The sequence below is a fragment of the Esox lucius genome, chromosome 5 (assembly GCF_011004845.1).
Source record: "Esox lucius isolate fEsoLuc1 chromosome 5, fEsoLuc1.pri, whole genome shotgun sequence".
Lineage (NCBI taxonomy): Eukaryota > Metazoa > Chordata > Actinopteri > Esociformes > Esocidae > Esox > Esox lucius.
Window position 1 is genome coordinate 1271722 of NC_047573.1, and position 12748 is coordinate 1284469.

Below are 12748 nucleotides of genomic sequence, written 5' to 3' on the forward strand. Positions count from 1 at the left end.
AGGGACAGACATAAACAAAGCAGGAAAACACAATGACTGACAATGGGCTAACAGAAGAGGATAAACTTTATAGGGAGCTAAAGAGAACTAAACGACAAACAGGTCAAATCAATCAGGACCAAAGGGACAGAACACGTTCAGAAACGAAAGACAAAAACCAAACAAAACAGACTACAGGCAAAAACAGAACACCAAAGGGAACAGAACTTCACACTGGGGACAGACTAACTGAATGACAGACTGACTGAATGACAGACAGCAAGGCCACTAATAGGGGGAGGAAATGTTTTCCCAATCCCTTGGCCTAGGGGACCCCTGGGCCTCTCCTATGGTGCAAGTAATTAGATTAATTGTTTGTAATTTTAAATATGATATGCGTGTATCTATAATCAGGTCAATGAATGTATTTTGTTTTCACATCAAACATACTGAAAACCTAGTTTCAATTTCCCCTATTTTGTAAATGTGATTTGTTTGGCCAAGCTCCCAGTCCATGCATGAATTTCCTTTCACTTTGCTAAGTAGCATTGTGTGAAAATGCCTGCGATGAACCCAAAGACAGGAAGAAAAACATAAAAAGAAAAAGATGAAGTTACTACTAATGTGTAAATATTAAAAAAGAGATGGAGCACTGGAGAATGATCTTGGCAAATATGCTTTACCTAGATTGTGTCTCATGATGAAAGGAAATTAACTTCAAAGCACTCCAAACTAAGACTGGGTGCCCCAGTTATCTCAAGAAACCTGTCAATGTTTTCTTCACTGAGTGAAAGTTTACATTTTTACAATGAATTCATTATTATTATTGTCAACTGCTCTGTTTTGTTGACAAATCTTGTTTTCTAATATGAATAAAATAATTGCAATACCAACAATACAAAGACATTACATTACAGTTCATACAAATTACAGTTTGTTTACTAGTCAGCTCATTTGCAATCTAAAGAGGCAATATCGCCCCCCAAGGGGAATATAGCGATGAATGTACCTTGTGTTCTCAGATGGATCAAATTACTGCAATTCCAACAACACAAAGAAATCACGTTACAAACAAACTGTGTTTAGCTGGCTAGTAATTTGCAAGGCTCTCTCTAGCCCCAAGGAGAAGATATCGTTACCATCTTTGAATTCTCACTTGCATCAAATAATTCCAAAACAAAAGCATCACGTTATTCAAAATAATATTTTTTAAACCTCTTGTTTTGGGTTTGATCTGTAATATGTTGTTTATGTGCGGAATTTATAACCCTGTTTAAAAAAAGTAAGGACACTGCGTAAAATCCAAATAAAACCAGAATGCAATGATGTGCAAATCATTCATCCCTATATTTAATTGAAAATAGTACAAAGACAACATATCGAATGTTGAAACTGAGAAATACATGCCCATGTTGAATTTGGTGCTAGCAACATGGGACAGGGGCATGTTCACCACTGTGTTGCCTCTTCTTTTAACAATACTCTGTAAGTGTTTGGGAACTGAGAAGATCAATTTCTGTAGTTTTGAACGTTAGATGTTTCCCCATTCTTGCTTGATATTGTATTTCAGCTGCTCAACATATCAGGGTCTCGTTTGTCATATTTTTTGCTTCATAATGTGCCAAATGTTTTCAATTGGTGACAGGTCTGGACTGTAGGCAGGCCAGTGTAGCACCTGGACTCTTTTACTACGGAGCCATACTGTTGTAATATGTGCTTTGGCACCATTGTGGTTTGGCATTGTCTTGCTGAAGTAAGCAAGGCCTTCCCTGAAAAACATGTTGTCTGGATGGCAGCATTTGTTGCTCAAAACCTGTATATATTGTTCAGCATTAATGGTGCCTTCATTGATGTGCAAGTTACCCATGCCATGAGCACTAATGCACCCCCATACCATCACGTATGCTGGCTTTTGAAAAGTGTACTGTTAACAAGCCAGATGGTCCCTCTCCTCTTTAGCCCGGAAGACACGGCATCCATGATTCTCAAAGATTATTTCTAATTTTGATTTGTCAGACCAGAGGACAGTTTTCCACATCACCTCAGTCCATCCTAAATGAGTTCGGGCCCATAGAAGGTGGCAGCATTCTGGATCTTGTTAATATATAGTTTCTTCTTTGCATGGTAGAGTTTTAACCATCCATGGTCGACGTCCGCGATATCGCGGACAGTGCTCATTTGCATAAATATTTCGAAAAATAGATTCGCCATAATCGTCCGATTCCAATGGTATATTATTTGTAGCCACTTTCCTGAAGCGTTCCGTGTATAATTGGGGTTGTCCGTGTATAATATGGGTTGTATAGTTGTGTAGTTTGGGTTGCTATGAGAACCTTTCACCAGGCAACGACATTGCCAATGCATCTTAGAAAGGCTCATTTGTACACTACTATGAATATTACAAGCGTGTACATCACTATATATGATGTTTTGAACCATAATACATCGTTTGTATTATATATAAGATATAAAAATTAATATTTAGTCAAAATAGTATGGGGATGTTCTTGAGTTTTTGGGAAGAAGTTGGTAATTTTTCTGAGTTTATAAAATATATAAGTCCAAACGTAACTAGCGATCTAGTGCTGCCACCTGCTGGCCGTTTTGTGTCACACGTAAAGGAACCGTTTTATTGCTTTATGTTATAGTGTTTCATTTCTAGGTTGAAGAACCAAATTTTTTGGGGGTGCCTATATTTTTTACCTTCTATTATATAATTATTTCATTATTTTCAACCCAATTACAGTGTAATTTGATAGTAAAGGCATGAAAGTATGAGGAAATACCATTGACACAAAATCTCATAATGCTTCTTGATGCTGAATGGCAGAAATGTTTTCCGAAAACAATTTTTTTGCCTTTCAAACAGATGAGTTTTATAAATAGTGACCCAGAAGTCTGTTTTTATGTGTTTTTATTGTAGCCAGAGGGGTTGGTATTACCAGGATACATCATAATAGGTTGTATCTGTTACAGAAATGAATCTAGGACCCAAAATGTCCCAGTAGTGAAATCCGGCCGAAAGCCCCATAGGCTACCAAGGGTTAACTTGCATTTGTGGATGGAGTGATGTACTGTGTTCACAGATACTGGTTTTCGGAAGTGATCTTGTGCCCAGAATTGTGTCTGTTTTTAATGCAGTGTTGCCTGAGGACCCAAAGATCCCAGCCATCCAATATTGGTTTTCGGCCTTGTCCCTCGTTTCTCTGAATTCTCTGAATCTTTTAATGATATTATGTATCGTTGATGGTGAGATCCCCAAACTCTTTGCAATTTTACGTTGAAAAACGTTATTCCTAAATGTTTGTCAAATACTTATGTCATGCAATAAAATGCAAATGAATTACTTAAAAATCATACAATGTGATTTTCTGGATTTTTGTTTTAGATTCCGTCTCTCACAGTTGAAGAGAACCTATGAAAAAAATTACAGACTTCTACATGCTTTGTAAGTGGGAAAATCTGCAAAATCGGCAGTGTATCAAATACTTGTTCTCCCCACTGTATGTCATACTACACACATACCACTTTTGCAACCTGTGGCTAAAAATTCCTAAAGGCACCTTTAAGCAATGCTTGTATTTAGAAGTGTATGGGAGAGTCTGAGATTCCTGACGGCAGCACTGACAGAAGTTAGCAGAAGTAGTCATAGGGTGAGAATGTCACAGTGAATCCACACTGATGAAGTAATGGTGAAAAAGATTGTTAATAAACACGCAGAGGCACTATTTCTTGGTGTTTTGCACTATTTCTTGGTGTTTAAACTGTGTTTACAATACTGCACTTCCTCTTGTGCCTCATTGCTTAGCTGGGGCTCTACTGGTGGAAGTGTTTCTGATTTCAGGGGCCCACTAGACCTACAGGGAGGGCTATAAAAGTGCTATAATGAACCAGGCTTAACTTTGAGCTGGTCTGTTTATAACAATAATTATATTTAAATATACAATATGATCATCCTGAGACTTCCCCCTGATTATACTTTCATCTTTACTACTTGTCTCTCTCCTCTCTCCTCTCTCCTCTCTCTACTCTCCTCTCTCTACTCTCCTCTCTCCTCTCTCTACTCTCCTCTCTCCTCTCTCTACTCTCCTCTCTCCTCTCTCTACTCTCCTCTCTCAACTCTCCTCTCCACACTCCTATCTCCAGTCTTGCTATGGTCCAATTAGTTGGCTGGGAGAAAGACATGGGAAAGTGGGAGGATGAAAGGAGGGATACAATAGGAGGACAGGGTGAGGGGAGGGGGGAGGGGGGGGAAGAAATGAGGGGTACGTGGAAGGGAGAGAGAAGAAGGGGAGATGAAGGGGGAGAAAGAACAGTGTCATTACCCCGTGTCCTGTAATCAAAATGTCTAACATCAAACTCTCATGACCTACCCACTGAATATCTGCCAAGCCCAGGACACTATCTAGATTCCTGCTAAACAAGTAATTACAGGATAATTACAAAAATGATTAACAGTGTTGTCTGGAGGCATGGTTAAATGAGTTGTGTGGAGGTGTGGGTAAAGGTGTTGTGTGGAGGTGTGGTTAAAGGTGTTGTGTGGAGGTGTGGGTAAAGGTGTTGTGTGGAGGTGTGGGTAAAGGTGTTGTGTGGAGGTGTGGTTAAAGGTGTTGTGTGGAGGTGTGGGTAAAGGTGTTGTGTGGAGGTGTGGGTAAAGGTGTTGTGTGGAGGTGTGGGTAAAGGTGTTGTGTGGAGGTGTGAGTAAAGGTGTTGTGTGGAGGTGTGGTTAAAGGTGTTGTGTGGAGGTGTGAGTAAAGGTGTTGTGTGGAGGTGTGGGTAAAGGTGTTGTGTGGAGGTGTGAGTAAAGGTGTTGTGTGGAGGTGTGGGTAAAGGTGTTGTGTGGAGGTGTGGTAAAGGTGTTGTGTGGAGGTGTGGTTAAAGGTGTTGTGTGGAGGTGTGGGTAAAGGTGTTGTGTGGAGGTGTGGGTAAAGGTGTTGTGTGGAGGTGTGGGTAAAGGTGTTGTGTGGAGGTGTGGTTAAAGGTGTTGTGTGGAGGTGTGAGTAAAGGTGTTGTGTGGAGGTGTGGGTAAAGGTGTTGTGTGGAGGTGTGGTTAAAGGTGTTGTGTGGAGGTGTGGTTAAAGGTGTTGTGTGGAGGTGCGGTTAAAGGTGTTGTGTGGAGGTGTGGTAAAGGTGTTGTGTGGAGGTGTGGGTAAAGGTGTTGTGTGGAGGTGTGGGTAAAGGTGTTGTGTGGAGGTGTGGTTAAAGGTGTTGTGTGGAGGTGTGGGAGGGAAGGTGTGCAACAAAGAGGTCCATTATGTTTTATTCCTCTAAAACAACCCTGTCCAATTCTCCCCCAATTACCTCTGCATCACCCACCCAACTCAATCCGCTAAACCTCTTACAACTACCCTCCCTGCCCCAAACTCCCCCACACCCTCCCATCCTCCCCCATCCGGTGGTGGAGGCCTGTCTCCAATTATCCGCCTGCAGGAATCCCCAGTAGTCTGGGCTCGGTGTCCGTCGGGGAATTTGATGTTGCCATGCAACGCTTCAGAGTGAACAGACCAGAGAGGCCTCGAAAAACCCCCGGCATGGAGACTGGTTAGTTCAATCTAATGTGGGACAAGGGAGGGGGAGGAAGAGGGAAGGAGGTAACCGGAAGAAGAGGGAGTGGGGGAGCAGGGAGGGTGTGGAATTAGGGAGAGGGTAGGAAGGAGTAGGGGAGGGAGGGAACGTGTCTCTGAATGGAGGAGGGCAGGGGGGTGGAGGAGGGCAGGAGGAGGGCAGGGGGGTGGAGGAGGGCAGGAGGAGTGCGGGGGGGGTGTTAGGGTGAGGTAGGCAGGGGGGTGGAGGTGAGGGGGGAGTAGGGAGGGGTGGGGGTATTAGGGTGAGGTAGGCAGGGGGGTGGAGGTGAGGGGGGAGTAGGGAGGGGTGGGGGTATTAGGGTGAGGTAGGCAGGGGGGTGGAGGTGAGGGGGGTGTAGGGAGGGGTGGGGGTATTAGGGTGAAGTAGGCAGGGGGGTGGAGGTGAGGGGGGTGTAGGGAGGGGTGGGGGTGTTAGGGTGAAGTAGGCAGGGGGGTGGAGGTGAGGGGGGAGTAGGGAGGGGTGGGGGTGTTAGGGTGAGGTAGGCAGGGGGGTGGAGGTGAGGGGGGAGTAGGGAGGGGTGGGGGTATTAGGGTGAGGTAGGCAGGGGGGTGGAGGTGAGGGGGGTGTAGGGAGGGGTGGGGGTATTAGGGTGAGGTAGGCAGGGGGGTGGAGGTGAGGGGGGTGTAGGGAGGGGTGGGGGTGTTAGGGTGAAGTAGGCAGGGGGGTGGAGGTGAGGGGGGAGTAGGGAGGGGTGGGGGTATTAGGGTGAGGTAGGCAGGTGGGTGGAGGTGAGGGGGGAGTAGGGAGGGGTGGGGGTATTAGGGTGAGGTAGGCAGGGGGGTGGAGGTGAGGGGGGAGTAGGGAGGGGTGGGGGTATTAGGGTGAGGTAGGGAACATGTCTCTGATGGAGGATTGGGAAACATTACTTTAAATGGACCCAAATGTGTCAATGGATCACAGAACATCCCGGGGCGGACAGAGCCTCAACGCTGACTGATTGGCTGGCTGAGCGACTCCTCCTCTGCCCCCCTGCTCTGCTGACCTCCTCCCCCTTCCCGTGCTGTGGAATGTAGGATTCCAATCAACCCTGAGCCAGCAAAACAGACCTGTCCTCTTTCCTCCTCCACCCCTAAGAAGGCAGGGGGTGGGTGGGTGGAGGCAGGGGGTGAATGTGTGCAGTGGCTAACAGAAGGAAGACATTGAGGAAAAGAGATTCAGACAAAGAGCTCCTTTGAAACAAGAAAGAACATATTTCAGCCCTTCCATGTGTGTTTGTGATGACCCTGCTGCGCCGCCAGGATCCAGTTCTCGTTCTCTCTTCTTCCTTCCTCTCCAGGGAGGCGGTACTGCACATGTTCTTGAGACCTGCGGGTAACTTGTTTTCTCTCCCTCCCTCCCTCCATCTGCAGTGCTAGTCCATTCCCAGCAACCTGGCGCTGCTGCCAACAGCTTTCTCCCTCATTCCCCTCTCTGCCCCCCCCATCGCTACCTACCTCCCCTTTTCCCTCCACATTCCTCTCCCCTCAGAAGATTTGGCCTGCCCCCATGAGACCAACACACACACACCACAGCCGCACAGTAATCTTTTGAAAAGGGTGAATTTGAGCATCTGCCAGACAGGTCCAGGGCGTCAGGCCAAGCATTTCTCATTTGGAACTCTGGCCTGGAGATGACCTGCCTGCCTGCTGGAGCTGTAAGTGGAAAAACAAAACTATTGAGGGAGGGAGGGAGAGGGGGGAGGGACGGAGAAGGAGGGGGAAGAGAGGGGGAGGGGGAAGAGAGGGGGAAATGCAGTAACGCCAGGGGAGAGGGAGGGAACATTTCTCTTTCTAGACGTTTTCCCTCATTTCATTTCTCCTCCCTTCCTTATAATGTTTCTCCACCACAGACTTTTGGGCCTCAAAGCTGTGGACTCAAACCAGACCTGACAGACATTTTCCACCATTTTACAACCTGAGCAGAGAGATGTTGTATGTATTGTATGCCTTGTACCTGCCTCTCTCGCCTTACCGCCTGCCTCTCTCGCCTTACTGGCTGTCTGTCTGACTCTCTCCCCTTACTGTCCGGCTGTCTGCCTCTCCCCCCTTGCTGGCTGTCTGACTCTCTCCCCTTTCTGGCTGGCTGTCTGACTCTCTCCCCTTACTGGCTGGCTGTCTGCCTCTCACCCCTTACTTCCTGCCTGGCTGTCTGACTCTCTCCCCTTACTGGCTGGCTGTCTGCCTCTCACCCCTTACTTCCTGCCTGGCTGTCCAGTGTGCTTCTCCCCTGCTTGCTTCGATTCAGGAACAAGGGGTGAAATGTCAATTGATAGGGACTATGAAAGCATTAAGGACCTCAGTCTCAGAAGCCGCCATTTCGGGACACATCTCTCCCTGTTGATAGGCTGAGGCTCAGGCTGACTCCAGAACCTGGCTGTGTTTCAGGCGGGTCCTCCACATGTTCCCTGCCTGTACAGATCCTCTGTGGCCAGCGTGTGTGTGAGGAGGATGGACATCAGTGTGTGTGTGAGGAGGATGGACATCAGTGTGTGTGTGTGTGTGTGTGTTAGTGCTGTGTGATAGTGTGTTTGTGTGTGGGTGTGTGTGTGTGTGTTAGTGCTGTGTGATAGTGTGTTTATGCGTGGGTGTGTGTGAGTGTGTGTGTGTGTGTGTTAGTGCTGTGTGAGAGTGTGTTTATGTGTGGGTGTGTGTGTGTGTGTTAGTGCTGTGTGAGAGTGTGTTTGTGTGTGTGGGTGTGTGTGTGCTGTGTCTCTGTGATTGGTAACAGGCTTCCTGTGTCAGAGTCACATCATCATCTGCTTAGTAACACTGTCGCGGTGGATGGTAGAACCGAGCACTCTAATTGGGCCAGTCCTTAGCCCTCAGGACAGGACCAAGCTCTCTCATTGGTTGAGGGAGACCATACCCTCAGGAAATGTGGCTGATTACAAACACAGCCTGGTTTTACTCTCACTTGTTTCTGAAATATGCTGACATGTGTTACATAATATTATTATTCTGAAAGAGATTTCCTTTCCTCCTCTCCTCCCTCCATCTCTTCCTCCCTTTCTCTCCTCCCTCCATCCCTTTCTCTCCTCCCTCCTCCCTCTCAATCTCTCTCATCTACATCCCAAGCAGAGTTCTTTCATGTTTATCTTCTTCATGTTTCTCTCCACACTCTCCATCTCCCTGTCCCTCGTTCTCTGTCGTTTCCTTCCTGGCAGTTGGAGACAGGCCATCTGGTTCAGAGTCCTACTCAGACAGTGCAGAGTGCAGAGAAGAGAGTGTTGAATCAGATGATGCAGGAGGAAAACATGTCAACAATATACAATATGTATGATGTAACACCACTGAATTAATATGGGACTTCTGACACACACACGTTTCTGTGCAATTTGTACGTACTGTGTAATCTTTGTCTGTTTTTTATCGTCTTACTACAGTATTTAGAACTAGAAGCTCAAGTATAACAACTAATAATTAATACTACTATAATTACTGATATAATTACTGCAGTACTAGTCTATATCTGCTGTAAAGGTCTGGTGTCTGGATATAATTACTGCAGCATTAGTCTATATCTGTTGTAAAGGTCTGATGTCTGGATATAATTACTGCAGTACTAGTCTATATCTGCTGTAAAGGTCTGGTGTCTGGATATAATTACTGCAGTACTAGTCTATATCTGCTGAAAAGGTCTGGTGTCTGGATATAATTACTGCAGCATTAAACTATATCTGCTGTAAAGGTCTGGTGTCTGGATATAATTACTGCAGTACTAGTCTATATCTGCTGTAAAGGTCTGGTGTCTGGATATAATTACTGCATCATTAGTCTATATCTGCTGTAAAGGACTGGTGTCTGGATATAATTACTGCAGCATTAGTCTATATCTGCTGTAAAGGTCTGGTGTCTGGATATAATTACTGCAGTACTAGTCTATATCTGCTGTAAAGGTCTGGTGTCTGGATATAATTACTGCAGTACTAGTCTATATCTGCTGTAAAGGTCTGGTGTCTGGATATAATTACTGCAGCATTAGTCTATATCTGCTGTAAAGGTCTGGTGTCTGGATATAATTACTGCAGTACTAGTCTATATCTGCTGTAAAGGTCTGGTGTCTGGATATAATTACTGCAGCATTAGTCTATATCTGCTGTAAAGGTCTGGTGTCTGGATATAATTACTGCAGCATTAGTCTATATCTGCTGTAAAGGTCTGGTGTCTGGATATAATTACTGCAGTACTAGTCTATATCTGCTGTAAAGGTCTGGTGTCTGGATATAATTACTGCAGCATTAGTCTATATCTGCTGTAAAGGTCTGGTGTCTGGATATAATTACTGCAGTACTAGTCTATATCTGCTGTAAAGGTCTGGTGTCTGGATATAATTACTGCAGTACTAGTCTATATCTGCTGTAAAGGTCTGGTGTCTGGATATAATAACTGCAGTACTAGTCTATATCTGCTGTAAAGGTCTGGTGTCTGGATATAATTACTGCAGCATTAGTCTATATCTGCTGTAAAGGTCTGGTGTCTGGATATGAATTACAGCAACTTATGGTGCACGCTGTGACAAGTCAAGCGTTAAATTGAATCTCATATTTCATAACAAGCTAATGACCCCCTGGTATAGAGGAACTCATTAATCTACGCAGCCAGACAACACATCCCACGGTATATTTGGGTCCCTTATGGAGCCCTTCATACTGCACTATTTCTGACCAGGGGCGTTGGACTCTACAGTGTTTGTGGAATAGGGTGTCATTTGGAATCTAGCCTGGTCTCTGCTGACCTAACCATATCATAACGAAACCTCTATTAATCAGAGATTGAAACTAGAAACCACGGCTTCCCGCCCACCTTCACATGGAATTTTCCACCTCCTCATGGACTAGCACAGCACAGCCTCTTTTTCCAGCACACAAACTAATTAACAAAATGGAAGCCCTGATCCTGCTTTTAAATTTTGGATAGGGTCTTTCATAGAACACCCTATCCATCATTTACTTGGCAAGCAGAGCAAATGGCTTCCACAGACACTTGCTCTTCCTCTACAGGCCAGGACCCGACCGTGGGACCTGCAGCAATCCACAGAACCAGATTCCTGGTACCGATGTAACCATTTGAAATAAGTATTAAAAATATGTTTTTGTTGAGGCAAACAGATCAGAATAATAAGTAGTACAGTGTGGAGAATGTTATATAGGTTACGCAACATGTTTGCACAAGTATTTATTTATAAAAAAAACTAAATATGATACATGAATTTTACATAAATACCTTTTGCTAAATTAGTTCATTTTATTTTGATACTTTGATCTTTAGGGTATTTCATAATGGTATTATGTCATTTGCAACTATAAATTCTAGTTGTAATGTGTGGTTGTATTTTGGAATGTTTGACCATCTGGGGACATGGATGTTATTTACACTCCATCCTGTCCCTCCTCAACCCTCCCTGTCCCTCCTCACTCCATCCTGTCCCTCCTCACCCCGCCCTGTCCCTCCTCACTCCATCCTGTCTCTCCTCACCCCGCCCTGTCCCTCCTCACTCCATCCTGTCCCTCCTCACCCCGCCCTGTCCCTCCTCACCCCGCCCTGTCCCTCCTCACTCCATCCTGTCTCTCCTCACCCCGCCCTGTCCCTCCTCACTCCATCCTGTCCCTCCTCACCCCGCCCTGTCCCTCCTCACCCCGCCCTGTCCCTCCTTACTCCATCCTGTCCCTCCTCACCCCGCCCTGTCCCTCCTCACCCCGCCCTGTCCCTCCTTACTCCATCCTGTCCCTCCTCACCCCGCCCTGTCCCTCCTCCCCCCGCCCTGTCCCTCCTCACTACATCCAGTTCTTCCTCACCCCGCTCTGTCCCTCCTCACCCCGCCCTGTCCCTCCTCACTCCATCCTGTCCCTCCTCACCCCGCCCTGTCCCTCCTCACCCCGCCCTGTCCCTCCTCACTCCATCCTGTCTCTCCTCACCCCGCCCTGTCCCTCCTCACTCCATCCTGTCCCTCCTCACCCCGCCCTGTCCCTCCTCACCCCGCCCTGTCCCTCCTCACCCCGCCCTGTCCCTCCTTACTCCATCCTGTCCCTCCTCACCCCGCCCTGTCCCTCCTCCCCCCGCCCTGTCCCTCCTCACTACATCCAGTTCTTCCTCACCCCGCTCTGTCCCTCCTCACCCCGCCCTGTCCCTCCTTACTCCATCCTGTCCCTCCTCACCCCGCCCTGTCCCTCCTCACCCCGCCCTGTCCCTCCTTACTCCATCCTGTCCCTCCTCACTCCATCCTGTCTCTCCTCACCCCGCCCTGTCCCTCCTCACTCCATCCTGTCCCTCCTCACCCCGCCCTGTCCCTCCTCCCCCCGCCCTGTCCCTCCTCACTACATCCAGTTCTTCCTCACCCCGCTCTGTCCCTCCTCACCTCGCACTGTCCCTCCTCACTCCATCCTGTCCTCCTCCCTCTACCATTACCCCTTTATCCTCTCCAACCCCACCTCACTTTAGCTCCAGTTTTAATCTAGATTGGCTGGTCTGTCTGGTGGATCAATACTCCAGTCTGTCTGGTGGATCAATAGATCTTATTAGATCGGAGCTTCAATTCACTGAAAAGGAAAGAGAGAGGAACAAAGCCAGTTTGACCAGCTGGCAATGCAACACACACACACACGCGTCTGGTTGGCCAGACACACTGAGGGGGGAAGTCAGCTGTCACAAGGTCACATTGACCTCTGATCCCTAAGCTGCTGTTGCCATGGAGACGGACAGACCAAAGGGCTATTATAGAAATATTTCTCAGCCAATTCAGGATTCCTTGAACATACATGGTTTCTCTTTTTGGGTCCAGAACGGCTGGTTCTCATGAAAATCGACTGGTTTGTTTCGACAACTTGTGTGTGCGCGCAACATTTGAAAAGGTTCTCATGACAATGAAAAAAAGATGGATATAATGGAGTCAAGTCACAGTATTTTAATTGTTTGGAACAATGAAGCACTGCCACTGCCTACAATGATCGTACAGATGTTTTCTCCCCAAAATTGTATTGTTATCTTTTTGCTCCCACAGGGTTTTGACAATACGAGCTGTCATGAAACGCCCTTTAGGAATTAAATAAAACACCCTTCCCATATTGGCTATGAAATGGCCAAACTATTGCAATTGTGACCTACTGCATGCTACTAGAATCTAGATTACAGGCTTGACAAGCATCATTAGCGTAGCAATACAAGTGCTCTACATATTCAAAACATTGTTATTAATACCCATAATGGAG